General features: G+C 38.5%; 1 protein-coding gene across 10 annotated transcripts in view; it reads left to right on the forward strand.

The window, feature by feature from the left end:
* The window catches only part of sick (sickie), a 1,191,762-nt gene that overhangs the window by 531,849 nt on the left and 640,857 nt on the right, over positions 1 to 19,056 (forward strand). For 2 of the 10 annotated variants that reach the window (XM_067765307.1, XM_067765317.1), the window contains exon 1: positions 7,022 to 7,470. The exons of 7 other annotated variants lie outside the window; for them this stretch is intronic. The gene's annotated coding sequence lies outside the window, so the exon portion shown is untranslated. Of the gene's footprint in view, positions 1 to 7,021; positions 7,471 to 19,056 lie in introns of those variants that run through there. One more of the 10 variants, XM_067765308.1, reaches the window with a different exon arrangement.

Consider the following 19,056-nt stretch of genomic DNA (forward strand, 5'->3'; position numbering starts at 1 on the left):
AAAGGAACTTCGGTTTGTAACTGCTGTCGAAACTCAAAGAGTGTGGTAATCTGATATTGGCGCCTGTAGACGTACCACTGTGCCCATACTGCACCTACTTGCAATAGTCAGACTCACGAAATCTTACCGCCGTCTAGGGTGTCTCATATGGAAAGTGGAAAGACAATTGGTTAATGATCACGTCTAGTGCGTCAATTAGACAAGATCTAAGTGCTCATGCCACCACTCCGTAGGCTGCTAGTTGTACTTTATTTGGCTTTTAAATATAGTTTAGTTTGTTGATGGAAGGTTACCATATTACGCCCTTATATGGTAATATGCCTATAGGCTATAGATCGCTCGATAGTCTAAAGCTGGTACGGGTGCAGATCATTCACTGCGGCTTAAGTTAGATACATACGATATAAGCAAATAATTTCTTAGACTTGTTATTGCTTCATTATCATCAAAATTCCACGATCTAGGAACCAAGCGAAGATTTTAGATTCAATAATTTATAGAGATTTCATCACACCGCCATCTGAGACTAAATCATTAGCGTGCATTGGATATCAAGATGTACTTGTTTCAAGTAATGATTTTAGTTGCGCTGGGTTTCCCATAAACCTTAAATGTATCCAAAAGATGTCCCTTGGTAGATCAGAAGCAATCAGATGTTTTCGTGTTGTTCTGTTTACTGCAAGTAATCAGCCGTGCCAAAAAAGGTTGTTATAAAGTAAAATACGATTCTAAGCCCATAGCTGAAGCCAGCCGGTGTTTGGCGGCATATTTATTGCTATAAGCATCATGATTATGATTCCACCGTCCGAGACTAGTCAAATCAAGTATGGCGGAATATATTAGAGATGCTTTCTTGATATATCCAAGTGCGTGACTTTTAAGACTCAAGGGCTGATGCGTTAATTCGCATAGGCTCCAAAAACACAAACACCTCTTCTTTTTTCCCCATTAATATCTTGTGTTCTGTGAGGTTATAGTACTTGGCTAACTGAAAAGTCATCATCCTGGATTTAAATCTACGAGCCTCCAAAGTCTGCCAATCTTTTGCTTTTGTTTTCTTTGCACTTCTCTGCAGTATCTCAATATATCCATACCCAGATATTACTAAATCCATATGCATAATATTTACATATGTCATTTTCCATTTAGATATTTTCCATTTCCATGTACATTCTAATTAATTTTCCAAACATTTCCGCAAAACATCACAACACATCTAAGTAGTTGCAAATTAACCTCTGTCTCACCTAAGCAAAAAGCAACACGGCTGGTTATGCGTCCATCCATCCATCCGTCCATAAGTGCGTTCGGTTGTCTATGAATCTTTTTCCATGCAAAGATGCGGAAAATGGGAGGAGAACAAACAGTAAACTTAACGCTTACACTTGTGCGCGTACATCAAATGCATGGCTATTTTTAAACCAAAAACATCAGCCAAAAAGCTACTTAGAAGGCAGATAAGGTGGCTTGGATACAAAAAGGCAGAGAATCAGTGATGGCAAGTCTACTGTGCGGCCAAAGACTCCAAAATGTGATGGTTAGATATTTGTGTATCCATATACAAATGTATGTAGTAATTTACGCGAATATGTAAATATGTTTTCACTTGCAACACTGCCACCTCATGCCACCTCATACCACCTCATACCACCTTAGACTCGCCTCGCAGGTTTGTTTGTGTGGCAAAATCCTTGTTGGCGTTGAAAAATTGCATCAAACTGTGACTGTGTATGAAATGCTCATAGCAAAAGCGTTTTTTTGTTATTGCTTTTTGTTGTTGTTGCGAATGCTGTTGCTGCTTGTGCAACACTTGTGAAGCAAAAAAGTGCGTAAAATTCTTAGTTATATATACTTACGTGCATACATATATGATTGGCGCATAGGCACTCCCTCGAGAGAAGGTAAATAACCGCATACGCAAAGCAATGCCACTTATGCAGCTGATGATGTTGCAACTAGAGAAGAGCGGGTGATATCGGGACACATATGACCTTCAGGACTATTTCTATACTATGTGACCTGATCCTGTAAATCAGTGGTCAGCAAATTTGAAACTGTGGCTCTGTTGGTAAGAGTAAAATCATCGTAGTGATAGTGGCTTAGTCGTCGCTTAACGAGCAACGAAGCAATATGTATGCACGCATGTTTGTTAAAACTCAAAAAAACAATTCGTAAATATGTCAAATAAAATATATTGCTTACATTGGTTGGATGCTGTGCTAGTCGACCGTAGCGTTTAAGGTGCCAGTTTGATGCACTTTCTCCTGAAATAAATTTGTTATCATGTTTATTAAATAACTGTGTAGTTCCCTTCCTTTTTTCCGAACCATTTTCTAGTCCTTTGGATGTCACTTATGAAGCATTTTGATACCTCTCTTAGATCAGACAGCACGAAGCCGCCTAGAGTTAGGTGCCTGCTATTTGCCAGGGCAGGTCATTCGCAGAGGAAGTGGGTGACCATTTCCTTATAGTGTTCTAGGTTGTAACTCCTCCACAAATCGTTGAATGGGTCTCCCATTCTTTCTGCGTGTAGGCCCAATGGTCAGTGTCCTGCAATTTTGGCTCTCATCCTAAATCATTCTTCGCTAGACAATTTTACTAAATTATCTTTTTGGTTGTGGTCTTTCCAAATTCTATTGGTTTTATTCACGTACGCCATGAAAGTACCGCGACTGTCGCAGTGACGTCTAACAATGTACCGACCTTTTCTAATTTATCCGCATTGTCATTGCTGTATATGACCTGGTACCCACATGAGAGTAATGGACGCTGTAGTTGCTGTATTTCGCATCACCTTCTAACAGTTTTCGACGGCTTTGGAAGATGTATTCGGTGAATCCAATGCCATGAGCGCTGCTTGGCTATCTGAGAATATGCTCACCTGTCGACCGGTTACAGAGTTCGCCAATAGGAAGCAACAGGCCTTTTCTATTCCTAGAAACTCTGCTTGAATGATACTAGCTGAGTTTGAAACACGCATTGAGCGTAATGCCTTTAGCTGTTCGGAAAAGATCCCTGCACCAATAACCGTTCATCTTGGACGTGTAAGTGAAGTGGGATGACACCCTCTTTACATACCATGTCGCCTGACCACCCAACCTTAAAGTTCTTGTCGACGTTCAATGTAGGCGATAGATAATCTTTTGGCGAATTTATATCGTTTAGAGTTCTTAGGATACCGCTGTGGCCATACTGCTTCTCGTTCCAGTATCTATAATCCCTGAGTTTGATTGCAGAGTTAGTAGCTGTAAGGCGCATGTGCCGATCCAATGGCAGCTGGTTAAGGATAACATTTAACTAATATGTTGGGGACGATTCAAGTGCTTCGGTTACCTCTGCACAGACCGTCAGTTGTACATTGTTTAGTTTTCTAATGTTGTATTGCTATTAAGGGCATTTTGGTACCTAAGAATTAAAAGTCGCGCCAGCTTCGGTCGGGATTCTATATTAAATTCAGCAGCCACCTCTAGTTGCAACATCGCCAATGTATGATTATGATGGGCTGACTGACTGTGCTGTTGCCGTCGCCATTCGTACTTTACTGGTTTGCAGAAATGTTGCTTTGCCTTTGTTGGTTGCTAAAGGAATTCCCTGCACTTGAGAATTCTTATTGAGAATTCAAGGGTGCTTCAAAATATGAGTAATGTGTATTTTATGGAAATTGTGTTGGTTTAGAGTGATAATGGTTTGCGAAGTCTTAGGTATTGAAACTGCAGATAAGGAATAATCGAGGGTTGATAAAAAAATTGGAATACTAAATAGTTCATTTCACTGATCTCTCAAATATGTTTTTTTTGGATTCTTATGAGGTAATATTTGCTGCCTGAAATTTTCTTCTTCAGCATCAAGTTGAAGAAATGCACGACAGGAAGTGCCCTTGTTTCATACATCTCCAATTCTAATGGATTTCGTGAGTATTCCTCAATGGTATTAAGCTTCATGTGCATTCTTTAAGATTTCTCGTATGATGCTACTCTCAGTCATTTAGGGCCTGATTGCTCTGTAGCTGCAATGGTAATGTCGAATCAACTTCGAAGTCAGTTTTTTGTAAATTGTGATTGAAACAAGTTTGTATCCGACATAATTACCTCAGCAATCTTAGAGTTAATTATCCTCTACTATATAAACTTAATTTGCGAAATATTTTCATTTGGTTCCATGCTGCGTCAAACATGTTGTGTTGCAGCTTAAAAAAAATACACCATTAACACCACAGCAATATTCTCAACTCCACAACGCACTCCCAATAACTCTCATATCAGCTCCATCTACAAATTGTACTATGAGTATACGTACCGGCGTACCGGTTTTTCTGGCAGCCGGCTGTCTGTTTCCGTTTTGTTTATTTTATTTCTCATGTTGCATGGACGCAGTAGAAGTAAACAAAAGTTTTGCCTCATTCAAATACTCTCAGTTTCCACTGGCAATCTTATGCTCTTTTAAAGAAAATTTTATTGAGAGTGGAGCTGCCACTTAGGAGCTGAAATAAAGTTAAATTATTAATGACTGATTTGAAATAACGAAGGGGATATTATCCCGTAATATCGTCGAAAATATAGTCTTCCTTATGCAAGTTTACAAAATTTAATCCGGCTTAAAACAAAAGACTTAAGAAACAAACTTCAATTACTAGTAGAGGGGAAAAGCAGAAAAATGGAAATAATATCATTAAAACTTCTATCAAATCATGAATTCATAGCTGGTTTTTATATTATAATCTTATACGACTATTTTTCGTGTTTTTGCATTGACTAATATTTTTTATTTACTATTTTGCAAAGATGCTTTGTGGATCGAATAAGTCTATACAGTTCCATTATCCAATAGCTTCAGTCTCTCATAAGTCGTAAGAGCTGAAAGTAACACAATCAGAAAGGGCTAGCTTTTTCAGTCACTTCCTCTTGGGTTCCTATTCATACCAAAAAGGCAAAAAAGTGGGTCTGGGAGGACAAAACGTTATACTTGCTGTCGTTCAAGAAAGAATCGACTTATTCTCACTTTGACAGCCATATCACTACTGATGGATATAAATTTGAGACTTTGTCTATTTCGGATATAGCATTAACTGCAAAAATAAGTGCTACTTTGAAAAGAGTTGGCAATTGAAAAGTAAAGTGCTATCTCGGCGAATAAAAATCACCAAAAGTCGCTCATCTTAAGCTGCAAGTATGCACCGACGTGTGCCGTACGTATGGACGTTTGTCGTACGAAACACGTTTGACCGAACCCTCAAGCTCTTAGGAATCAATGTGCGCGTCTGTGTACACGTACATAACATATTTGTGTGTGTATTGTTTACAGATAAGCACTGTTTTCATTGACCATGCATGCATCAAGCTTATGGAAACCTCAACTTTTTCCAATTTAATTTTTGATGTTGTAAAAGGCTGGAACTAATATCAAATTAATATAAATAGATTAGAAATTTATAATCTGCACTTTTACATAATTATTTCGAATTATTTTCACAATTTTTCAAACTTTAATTAGTTGTTTTTGCATAAAACTGCAATCGGTCAAAAATTAGCGCACAAAAGTTGACTAGGCAACTCTGTCTAGTGACAGAGCGATCAGCTGACACGTTCTTACGGAAAAAATCAAAATTATTTTCATTTCTACGTTCCGGGCTACGTACGTTACGACGTACGGGCGTTGCACGTCGGTCAGTTTTCGTTTACATTGCACACTCATAAGATAGGTCGTGTGAGCTGACACGTTTTTGGTACGTACGTAAGTGAGTAACTGCCGCATTATCTGCCATGGCTCGGAACTATGTCCATGAGATTGATTTTGAGGTATCCGAGTAAAAAGCTCTGCGGAAGATTTATGGTCCTGTACGTGATGGTAATAGCAAGTACCGAAGGAGGTATAATGATGAGCTGTATGAGCTTTACACAGATGTGAAGATAGTATTATTAGTATTATAAAGTATTTCTTGGGGAAAGACTTTACCTCCCTTGGTGCTCCCAATCGGCGTAAGTTTTTCAGAACATATATAAATAAATAAATGAATGAATATCCCACCCCTAGAGGGGTTTTCGCTTAAAAAAACTAGACTTAATAAAACCTATATAATAACTATCTGTTTTACAAATGGCTTCCTACCCGCCACTTACTGAGGGAAATCAAAAATGAAATATGTATGTAAATGCAATACCGTACAGGTGCGCTCAATTAGGAATAAAGCAGAGCCTTTATGTCGACTTCGAAATGTCCGAACTTCCGATGTAGGTTTGAAACATGGCACAACATCATAAAGTGTGCTAGAGTGTATGCAATCCCTGGAAAGAATCTGGAAAGGGAGAAACATACATCTATATTGGGTTCCAGGGCATATAGGATTTGATGGAAATGAAAAAGCGGCTGAGCTAGCTAAAAAGGGCGCAACCCTCGAAGTTTTCTTCGTAGACGTCCCAATCAGATTGGGAAAGATGTAGAGATAGCAAGAGTTGCACATGCGGGACCTAGCGGGAAAGACGTGGACCTAAGCGTGGGGGCTGTAAAGTGTCGAACATTATGTGTAGGTACCACAACACTTTTACTTTTACAGTAAAAAACAAACAGACTCATTGAATCCGGATGTTATAAGCTGTCGCAAAGCAAATAAATAAAACTACCAACAATGGCTATTATGAGTCTACAAAAACTCCTCACTGAGTGGCAACAATCTTCTCACTACTGCATGCGCTCAATGGTTGCATTACAACATTTTAACGGTATACACAACTTCGCTCACCATTTCAATATAATAAACAAAATTTGGTTGTATTTATTTTCCAAAGTTGCTCATATCGCTCCCATAACATTTCACCCACCAGTCACCACCCCGAAGTTAAGAGAAGTTAATATAGCTCAGTGTTGCGTTGGATGTGTGTGTGTGTGTACGTTTACTCTGTAAGCACGATTGTTTGCACAGGTTTTGTCATGCACAGCGAATATTTGTTATGGATGCTCACAAACTGTATAGAACAGTCATTGCGCGGACTTTGAACGTGTTGAATGTTGTTGTATTTGGTTTATTTCGTTTACGGAGTGTGTTTTTCGTGATGTAGTGAGGAAAATACAAATAATTTACGTCTAACATTTTTAATCGGTTTTCGTGTATTTTTAAGTTGTTGACGTTTTTGTGTGAGCAATACAAATTTTATTGGAAATTAATTATTTTAATGGCAATGTTTGTATTGTAAGTGCACTAAGCTGAGTTTTAATAGCTACATACATGCATATAAATATGAATTTTATTTGAAAAAAAAAAAAAAAATAATAATAATAATGTGCGAGTTTGTGCAATGAAGTGAACAGTGTGTCAATGTGCTAAAACAAAAGAAAAAAATGCAGAAAAATTAATCTAAATTTGAAATTGGTTTAAAACTAAAAAATAGTTTGAATATTGAAAAGATGGAGAATTCGATTGTATTTTGGCAGTTTGACGTTTATTTTGACTAAATGGTAAAACTAAAAATTTTAATGGTAATTATATTTTTGAAAGCATATTTTTAGGGGCCAGAAACAAGGTGAAACTTGTCTTAAGTGAAAAATTGCCTTACCTAGTCTGCAGACTTTTAATAATGTTCGATCTTCTGCAATATTTGGAAAAGATCCTATTATGATATATGGCGCAAAGTTATTACTCAACCATCGAAGCCATCGAAGAACTATCTTCGAACCAATAGTTTTTGTTGTTGTTGTACCTAGTTGTAGCGATAAATCCACTCCCCGAAGGTTTACGGGAGTGTTATCGATGTACTATATCGGACATAGATCCGGTACGTTCTGGTAACAAGGACCATTGAGTTGCAAGCCCGATCATCTCGGGAACGATTGATTTTGCCCCATTAAACTTTCTTGGGGTCGCCAGAGCCTCGGCTGACAAAGAAACAGGACTCGCCACGGGTAGGTGAGGTTGACAATTGAATGAATCGAATGATTTAGGTATTTTAGTCCCCTCTGCCGTGGGTATATTCTAAGCCCCCTTAAACGCGAGACCTTCGGACCAGTTGTTATTGTGAATAGTTTAAAGAAATATATAATAGTTTAAACATTTTTTAAAAATAGTCCAAAATTTTATTGGAGCTAATCGGAATTTTTTCGCCAAAAAGTTGTAAAAGGAATTATAACAGTATACAGTTTTTAAAATTGTATTCTTCATTTGGTACCAGCTAATAACTTCAACCGCTAGCAGAGCAAGCATTAGCTATAACCGGTTGAAGTCGATGTAAACCCCGTCGATAACTGCCCGTACATAGGACTAATCTCAATCTTCCCCTCTAGAGAATACAGTAACGGCTTCAAAGGGGAAGTTGTCGCGGTTTAAGCTGCGGCTGATAGAATGGCTTTCAATGCTCAATTGCTCAGAGAATTCTGCATTTGCTCGGATAGCCAAGCAGCTGTTGAATGGCTAGGGTGCAACAGAAGGTGGTGTTACCTCGTAGTGCTTCATGCTGAGAATTTTATCTTTTTTGATGTCCTATAAAATGGCAATTGCCCCCTTTCTCATTTTGCAAATCTTTATAACGAGTTCTTGGCTGGTTCAGTCGCAGAAGCTTCTTAGATAGCCGCTAAATTTGCCTGAGTTATTTAAGTGGAATATTCTCTCAATGGCGATCGGGCTCTCTGTTGCATGACAGTCCATGCGGTGTGCTTTAATATATAGAGTAAAGCCCATATTGGCGCAGCCTCAGCGGAAGATAACATGGTAAAATTTCATAAAGTATTGTTCGTTTTTCGAGTACATCCGGGACGTTTGGTTTGTGTCAGAAAATTCTGATTTAGATTTAATCTGGGTTTGAGTTCTCTGCTAACAGGCCATGGTTCTCTTAATGCATACATGAGAGGACATTGGCTCTCTTTACCAGTCGGTCTGTTGATTTATTAAACAATTTTCCTTTGGACGTGTTCAGACGGAGAAGACAGAGGGTAGTAGATGGTGGTCAGAGAGGTCAGGATATTTAGGGGTTTCTAACCATATCTTTTTTCTTATTTTTGTTTGTTGTTATTTCATTTGTTAGGCTACCGGTCCGGAGTAGGAGTGTACTCAACTGGTAGTTGTTGTTGTTGTTGTTGTAGCGATTAGTTACTCCCCGAAGGCTTTGGGGAGTGTTATCGATGTGATGGTCCTTTGTCGGATACAGATCCGATACGCTCCGGTAACACAGCACCATTAAGGTGCTGGCCCGACCATCTCGGGAACGATTTATATGGCCACATTAAATCTTCAAGACATCCCTCCCTCCCCACCCCCAAGTTCCATGAGGAGCTTGGGGTCGCCAGAGCCTCGTCTGTTAGTGAAACGGGACTCGCCGCTCGAAGGTGAGGTTGACAATTGGGTTGGAGAAGCTATATATTGCGCTACACAACCCCTTGAATCCCCTCAACTGGTAGTAGCTTGGGCTGGTAAGTAAGGTTTTAAGCCAGATGAATTCTGCGATCATAAGAGGCAGAGTTAATTACGAGTAATAACCAAATAGAGCTGTTAACAAATTAAATGGCTGTTGAAATAGCAGCTGTCATGAAATGTCGCTCCTAAAGCTTTTAGGAAGAGCATTGAAGTGTTGCCAGCTCATAAAGAGTTTGTACTAGGCTGGCGCTACTGGCGCCATATTGCGCCACGGTGTTACGAAATAGTATGTCAGCACCAGCAATTCCACCACAATCCACCATAGAGGTGGATGGTTGGCGCAAGGATATTCAAATGGCGGACGAAGCGATACATGTGTACACAAATGGTTTCAAAGTAGTGGAAGGAGTAGAATCTGCGGTATACTGTGCTGATCCGGGAATAAATAAATCCTACAAGCTGCCAGATCACACCAAGCAACAATTAAAACAATAATCTCGCATAGCACAGCATCAAAAAGTATGTTAGAGTGTAAGCAATCCCTGGAAAGAATCGGGATAGGGAAAAGCATATGTCTAAATTGGGTGCCCAGGGCATATGGGAATAGATAGGAATGAAAAAGGGGATGATGTAGCTAAAAAGAGCGCATCCCTTCAAGCTTGCTCCGTAGACGTTCCAATAAGTTTCGGCGAGATTAAGAGAATGCGAGACATGCACTTGATCGACCAAGCGGAAAAGGCGTGGGTCCAAGTGTGGGGCTTTGAAGTGTCGAAGATTTTGTGTAGGTCTTACAACCTTAGACTAATAAAGTTGCTTCTATCAATAAAAGGGAAGACTGTAGACTCATGACGGGTATTCTGACTGGACACTGCCTTTTGGTGTCACATGCCTTTAAATTAGGCTTGGTCGGTGATAGCAGATGTAGGAAGTGCGGGTTGGAGGAAACGATCGAGCACGCTTTGTGCTCGTGCTTTGCTTTTGCCAGGCTACGACTGCAGTTATTAGGAGTGATACAGCTGTCAGATTTAGAGCAGCAAGTGGCATAGGTCATAGAAAGCTTCTAGTATTTCATAACATAGTTCTTGGTTTTTGAGAGAGTTTTTTCAGTTTGGTCGTTAAAAAAACTGCTGGTAACACTAGGGACTCATTCAGTCTATGTGAGGTCCTCATGGACCGCCCAGTTCAACCTAATCTAACCAGTAACTCCAATCTCGGTATCATCTCAATAACTCAACACCGCACAGAGTTACATAGCCTAAGACCCGTGTGCCCTGGTGCATCGTAAGGTTCGTCGGCCTACGGTAGAGGTACCTACGATCATTTTCATTGTTTTGCACATTTTTTAGAACCAGGCAAAAGTATTTTGGTCTCGACTCATTTCGCTTTTCGGATGAATAACGAGTGTTGGAATCGGCCACGATTCTCTAAACTGCAAATTGGATTCATGATGGATGACTTAATCGTTTCTGTGAAACAAAGAAAGAAAAACGTTGTAAGCCAGCTTTTCGGAGTGTGCTCCACAATACCACACAACTACAATCATGTTAACCTAACTCAAAATTTAAAATCAATATACTCAGCCTCCAAAGCTTCACACCGCTAATTAACCCAACAGCCGCCTGTGTATTGACCTCGCACTTTATAAGCTCAGTGTTAATTATCGCATTTAATCGAAAGGTCTGCATGCGTTAAATATGTAGGTTTGTGAATAACGCAGTTCAACGTAATAACGGCACATTACCACAAAAGGATAAAAACCGGGCGCCCATAACCACTAAGCCCAGACTAAATTGCAATTCAGACAAATGTGTTTCAGATAAGCATTAATTTATGACCAAACGGCCAGCAATTGCGGCATAAAGTATGCGTACAATGTCTGTCTGTATGGGTGTGAAGAACATACCAACATACATTTTATACAGACAAACATTTTAAACTTTTCATTTGTAAGGGTTACAAAATTGTTATCAAATCGTTTGGGTGTTGCAGGGAGAGCTCATAAGAAAAATTGATGGGGTAAACTAAACATTTATGAGAGATATGGGTAAAAGTGTGAAGTGTGAATGAACTTTAATCATTTCTTAAAGAAATTGAATTTGAAAGAAAATCTTTTTCTTTTTTAATAAAATTTGAAATCTCTAAGATCTATAGAGTTCTCACGTCATTTAGTATTCATTAAACCATCATATCTAATTGTAAATTTTCCCACAGCTGGCATTAAATTCTTAAGCAATTTTCTCGCTGATTAACCCTTCTTTGCTTTAATCCCACATTGTCGCCAAACTCATTACCAATAACAATGACAACAACTGACAATGGCAGTGGCTTTACCAATTTGTGCAAATAGCGGTACGCTTTTAATTATCTCTTTTTAAGACTGACGCGTGACTTTAATTAATCTTCATTTGACTTCTGTGTTCTGTACAAGTACAAATAAAAAATGTGTAGTACGAGTTGGAGTTTTCTCTGTTGGTGAACATCCTTTTCCGCTTTTCCAATAACAATTTTCAACGACGACTTCAACTCGTTGTGTGCTTCATAACTTGTCCCCTTTTTTTAAACGGAGAAAATATTATTTGGATTTTCCAATTTTACGCGCACAAGAGCGTACTTGAATGTAGACTAAACATTAGGGTGTGTAATAATTGGGTTACTTTTTTAGGAGCTTAAGACGATGAGGAAAATTTAGAAGAAATGCGAGAGTTGTGGCAGCAAGGTAGGTGGCGGAGAGCGTGTAGAGTAGGTAAGAAGAAAAGAAGTCAGATTGAAAGAGAGACGGGAAATAGAAACAGAGAGAGGGACGGGTTACGGAAAGGAAAGTAAGTTGATACTAAATAAAAATATAGTTTAAAAACTAAAAAGCACGCAAATATGGTGCCGTTTTAGTATCTACAAACCACTGTAGATATTGGATGTTGATAGCACCGTTGCACAGAGGTTCGTGTCTCCGCTGTTAAGCACAACTCGTTTTGTAGCGAGTTATTTAACCACTGCGGCGAGTCTTTAATAATTGCCGCTAGATGGGTATAACTCTCCTTTGCCGCCTAGCCTAGAGAGTTACAAACAAGCATACATACAAGCGGAGCTAATATAAGTGTGTTTAAAAAGAAAAGGATTAAGCGCACAAAAGAGGCTAGGGATGGGAGGCGTAAAAATAGCCGGTTGTGGGGAACAAAATGGAGGGATGGAAAGACAGAGAGTAGAAGGGGAATAGCAGAGATTTTAAAAACTTAAACTAGTAATGAGTGGAGCGGAAGATTAAATTAGTAGGAATGGAAAAAATGAGCAGGGAAGGGGTTGCGAGAGCCGGAAGCCGGTAAATGAAGAGGGGATTGGTGGAAGAAAGACCGAAAGTAAAACGAAGAGAGAGTGGTGAGAAATTTAGAGCGCAGTTTCAGAGACAGAGAAAGATAGAAACAGATGCAAAGAAGATAAGAAAAAAAGGAAAATAGGAAGAAAGGGCAGCATACGAGGAGACGAAAACGAGACAGAGCTCAAGGGAGAAGAGATGAGGAAAAGGAAGACTTGCAGTAAGCAAAAGAGCAATAGTAAAGTCACAAAGAGAAGGAAAACGCAGACGGAACTTCTTATATATTATACTAAACCCAAGTGATCATCGTAGTATATTCCAGGCAGAAGTATCAGTTATCATGAAAGCGGCGGTTTGGTAGGCAATCACATTATAGGCAAGGAAATCTTTATTTAGCGACAGCCAAGCGATTATCAGATCCCTTAGATCTTACTCATTCAATTTTAAACTTAACACTAAATTGACGCCGATGTCTTAAGGAGCTGGTCCAACAGAAGCGAGTATACCTCACATGGGCTCGGGTACATTGAGCAAAACTGAACTGCAGACGAACTTGATAAACAGGACACAACAGGTACTACAAAGCAGATTTTTTCTGACAACGTAGGTATTGGCTAAAAAGAGTAAATCTACCGTCAAGCTAACGACAGATAACTACAAACCCAAGATGTCGGACATCTTAGCAAAACTGGTCAAAGTACGATCTTATCGAAATTTTTTCACGTTTATATCCTAAGTAGGGATTTCCACACTTGTAACAGCACTAACTGGGCACTGCCTTATTGGTAGAAAGCCTAGGAGTACCCCATCGTTGTTGTAGGAGTTGTAAAGATGACGAGGAGAGGGAAACTAGGAACTCACTGTCTGAAAGATTCAAACTGTTATAATTACTTACAAATTTTCCTGCTGTAGGTAAAAATATCTCTAAAGCTCGACTAGTACAATCTTCAGACCAAAGAGGGGTACGAAAATGTTTAGGTAATAACCGTAAGCGCGCAATGGCAAAGCTGTAGCGAATGAGGAGCGACGGCTGGTTTTAGTGATTTTTGAGCTCCATCACTTTGCTTAGCGAGCATATACCAAGTTGGAAGTTTGTGACCGTACTATGTCAGTTCTATTCAAGCGTCCTCATCCCATCGACCTTTTTCCTTATTTAACAAGATCGGCATGCATATTTTAGAGCGTTGTCCATCATAAATAACCGCCTTCGAGTTCTGTAGTGGGGCAGGTGGTCGTAGGTCCAAGATGAAGTTAAAAACTTAAACAATAAAGAAGGATGAGAAGGAAAAGGCGATGGCGGCGCAAGTCGGAGAAGAGGAAATCGCTATCAGCAAGCAAGCCTCAATTTTGCAGCCCTGAGAGGTAAGAGACAGCGATCCGCTAAACCCGACAAACCTGCTTTTAAGTAGCAGATGGGGAGGGGAGGGGAAAACGCCCTAGTTCCAGAAAAAGGAAGAAAGCAAGCGGAAATAACAAGAACCACACCTCTAAGTCTGCAAATTAGAATGGAGATGGAGGTCTTAGCATTGAAAAGCCAACTACCTGAATCTAAAGGGGGTTAGGATCAGACTCCAGTTTACTCGGGAGCTAACGCTTACACTTTGGTTGTCACCGAGAAGAAGATTAACGAAGTTGCGAAACAGTCCCTCAATGTGACACGATTAGACTGCAGCAACCCCAATACTTGGGCAGATATCTCCTGGAAGGTGCAGATCCGTAAAAGGGAATAAGCTAATTCTTTGCAAGCAAACATACAAAAAAAAGACCACCTACGAACGACACACCCTAAAGTACATATATAAAAGCACACAAAAGCAATGTTAAAGTTTATTTATGTTTATCGATGAACTCTAGTAGACTCCAAGTACCTTCCGTGCACTCAATTCAAAAGAGAAGTTGAAATAGGGAAAAATTGCTTTCAAAAGTTTCTGTGATTCCCTATTTTATAAAAAGTTAAATTGTTGTAAAGTTAATTTCATTCAAGTGGTAAAATATTTTTATGAGCAAAGTTTTATGTATTTCTAAAGCTCAAGCTTTATCAGCGATTTGTTGAACTAACTAATTTTGGTTTGAGATTTTTACTTTGTTTATGCAAACAAACGACAAATACTGAACGTTAACGATTTGAGATAAGTTTAACCATTACACACATCCGACATTCGACACATGCGATTTTTGATGCAGCATAATGCGCTGACTGATGAGTAGATTGCAAGTATTTGCAAGGAGAGCGATAGATACCGCATCACCAGCGCCATCTGACGTGAAAGTTTGACAACTTTCAACTTTTGTTGCAAGCAAATCATAAGAAGAAGAATTTTGGCATTTGTTCTGGCTATAAGTGCTTTCACACTTTGCAAGTGCAATTATTTTTCACACTCTTTGGTACTTTTCTAAAATTTTTTACAATTATAAACTGCATTTTAACAAATGAATAGGGGATAAAATGTGTGTGCAAGTATTTTTCTAGTATAGTGAGAATATTTTTAAGAGCGCTCCTCAAAACATTTTATGTTAATGGGCAAGTCGAAATAAGTTTCAACTGCTAAGTCTGAAGTTTTATTTATATTTACAAATACAATAACTTGCACAATTATGGATATGTTCGGTACTGCATCAAGTGAACATGAGAAAATCCATTCTGACTAGGCCATAGCGATTGTAGATAAGCTTAACCCCTAGTGTATGCAAGTTATTGAGCATGTGCAGATGAAACTAATTGACATTTTTATGTATAAAAGGCATTTGCTTTTAAAGGGCAACCCTCAAAAGATTTTATTTCTTATTTTTCACATCGCACAGCTTCTGCTAATCCAGCGTCATCGCTTTTACATGCATTTTCTTAAGCTACTCAACTAATGACAGAACTGTCAAATGTCATGTCAATGGTGTTAAAAGCAAAATTTCTACTGAATGTTCATTACGTTTTACATCTATATATGTAAGAAGATGCACATTCAAATGACTGCACACAAACACATACTCGAGCAGCTGTCGCATTGTGACATTCTTATTACGATTACTGCATTTGGTTCATCTTCTGATAATGAACTTCTTTACAGCGCGCTGCTCTCACCAATGTCAACGAACTTTAGTGCGGCATATTAAGCAGCGCGCAAGAAAAAATGGGAAAGCAAAAATCATACAAATAAATACAAATTTTTGTTTATACATAATTTCATATGTATGCCCATATGAGAATCAATCGAACCAGCTTTACATTTGCTAGCTGCACCCTTATCCGTTGTCATTATTTACTCCATACTTGCACTCTTGTATTTCTTTGGCAGCGGGCGGTTTGTTGTATAAATTCGATATCACAATTGTCAATCGTAAGCTGTCAAAATACCAAAGAAATGGATAGTAGGCATACACAATTGTTTGTGTGCATATATCTAAGTATGTATGAAAGTCTGTATATAATGTTACACACAAATTTTTTTATACTCAGCGTGCTTTGCACACAGAGTATATTAACTTTGATTGGATAACGGTTGGTTGTACAGGTATAAAGGAATCGAGATAGATATAGACTTCCATATAACAAAATCATCAGTATCGAAAAAAATTTTTATTGAGCCATGCCCGTCCGTCCGTCTGTCCGTTAACACGATAACTTGAGTAAATATTGAGATATCCTGACCAAATTTGGTACAGAGCTTATCTGGACCCAGAATAGATTGGTATTGAAAATCGGATGACAACCACGCCCACTTTTTATATATATAACAATTTGGAGAACACAAAAAACCTGATTATTTAGTAAATAATACACCTAGAATGTTGAAATTTGACGTGTGGACTGATATTGAGACTCTTGATAAAAATTAAAAAAAAAAATTTTAAATGAGCGTCGCAACGCCCACTTGTGATAAAATCAATTTTACAAATATTATTAATCATAAATCAAAAATCGTTAAACCTATCGTAACAAAATTCGGCAGAGAGGTTGCCTTTACTATAATCAATGCTTTGAAGAAAAACTAACGAAATCGGTTAAGGACCACGCCCACTTTTATATAAAAGATTTTTAAAAGGGTCGTGGACGAATAAAATAAGCTATATCTTAGCAAAAAAGAGTTTTATATCAATGGTAATTCATTTCCCTAGTGGATTTATGGCAATAAATTGCAAAAACTTCAAATTTAAAAAAATGGGCGTGGTACCGCCCCCTTTATGATTAAGCAATTTTCTATGTTTGGGAGCCATAACTCGAAAACAATTTACATATCTTCACAAAATTGGGTACACATATTTTTCTTATAGCAGGAAATATTTCTAGAAAAAATGGACGAGATCGGTTAAAGACCACGCCCACTTTTATATAAAAGATTTTTGAAAGGGTCGTAGACGAAAATAATAAGCTATATCTTAGCAAAAAAGAGCTTTGTATCAATAGAATTTTACTTTCTAAATTGAATTATAACATTAAATTAGAAAGCACAAAAATTTTGGAAAATGGGTGTGCCAGTGCCTTTTATGACTAAGAAATTTTCTATGTTTCGGGAGCCATAACTCGAGAAAAATTAACATATCGTAATGAAATTGTGTACACATATTTTCCTTATAGCAGAAAATATTTCTCGTAAAAATGGACGGGATCGGTTAAAGACCAGGGCAACTTAAATATAAAACAAGTTTAAAATGGTCGTTGTTGTTGTTGTTGTTGTAGCGATAAGGTTGCTCCCCGAAGGCTTTGGGGAGTGTTATCGATGTGATGGTCCTTTGCCGGATACAGATCCGGTACGCTCCGGCACCATTGAGGTGCTAACCTGACCATCTCGGGAACGATTTATGTGGCCACATTAAACTTTCAGGCCATTCTCTCCCTCCCTACCCCCAAGTTCCATGAGCAGCTTGGGGTCGCCAGAGCCTCGTCTGTTAGTTGAACAGGATTCGCCGCGGATAGGTGAGGTTGACAATTGGGTTTGGAGAAGCTATATATTGCGCTGGCAACCTGAAGGGTTGCGCTATACAGCCCCTTGAATTTTAGTCGCCTCTTACGACAGGCATACCTACCGCGGGTATATTCTGACCCCCTAACTCGCTGGGGTCGTATAATAGAATAATAAGCTATAACTTAGCAGAAAATAGTTTTGAATCAATGATATTTCAGTTATCAAATTTTAATGTAAGAGAAACTGGGGAGACATTTTTCTTTTAAACGAGTGGTGCCACAGGTTAATGTAGCAAAGTAATTTATCTGAAATGAAATGTACAATTGAAGCTCACGCTGAGTATATAATGTTCGGTTACACCCGAACTTAGACACCTTTACTTGTTTTTAATCCGTTTTAAATGAGAGTAGCGTATGAAGTGCGTTGCAGGAAAAAAATATTGAGAACAATAAAGTAATGACAGATAAACCAACTGAGTATACAATCATAAATGCTTTAAAAGTAGTAATTATGTATAATGCGTCTATAACAGTGGTGCACAACGCCGCCAACAGAGCTTTGAATACAAACGCAACTTTCTTTGGAGTAGTATGTGTCCATGTAAAATGTTCGAGCACATTCGCGCATGAGAAGTTTACAGCTTGAAGCACAAGCTTACACCATTGTGAATGATGACTAAGTGTGATATCTTCTGCATAAACGTCAAAATTCCAAAGTGATTGGATCACCTGATTTGTAAATGACTATCGCTGTCTCATTCTGTATCTCTTTCTATCACCCGCTGAAGATAGGCGCCGCCATATTGAACAGCCTGTCAAAGCGCTGAAAAGTAGCTATATTGAACAGCCTGTCAGGCAGTTGACAGATAAGATAACACACTTAGTCATCGTTCACAATGGCTTAAACTGATTGACTGCTTGCTTTACTGCATCTCTGACGCTGCGCTTGCACGACCAGTGTTGCCATTTTAGCTTTTTTTCAAGCTAGATTTAGTTTTTTTTCTCTGTTTAGCTTAAAAAGTTGCGATTTACCTTTAAGCTTTTCTTCAGCTTTTTTTTAGAAATGTTTTAGCCCTTTTTACCTTTTTTCAAAATTTTTAGAAAATATAAACAGTTTTATGTAGATAAAAATTTAAGAACATTGAATGAATTTGGTATAGATTTAAGAATTTGAGGGGCTAAGGAACATAATGGTAGGCAGAAATGGAGGAGTGGTAACTTTATTAAGGCAACATCAACCTAATATAATTTTCGACCCGTGGCTTACCACTCGACTCTAGGACTGTTTCATATGCTTCGAAACCGCTTCCGAGCGAAATTGAATTTTTGATTTCAGAAACAATTAACTGGGTCTGACAACTTATGTCAACATGCATAATATTTATATGAAAGATACCGTTGTGTGTAAGGCTTTTAGCTCATACAAAGTAAACCTTACCTAAGGAATTATTATAAGCCATAAGGTAGAATATAACAACTTTACTATAAGTCCAACAAAAATGAGGCTTACTT

This window comes from Eurosta solidaginis, chromosome 2 (assembly GCF_040869045.1).
Source record: "Eurosta solidaginis isolate ZX-2024a chromosome 2, ASM4086904v1, whole genome shotgun sequence".
In the NCBI taxonomy this organism is placed as follows: domain Eukaryota; kingdom Metazoa; phylum Arthropoda; class Insecta; order Diptera; family Tephritidae; genus Eurosta; species Eurosta solidaginis.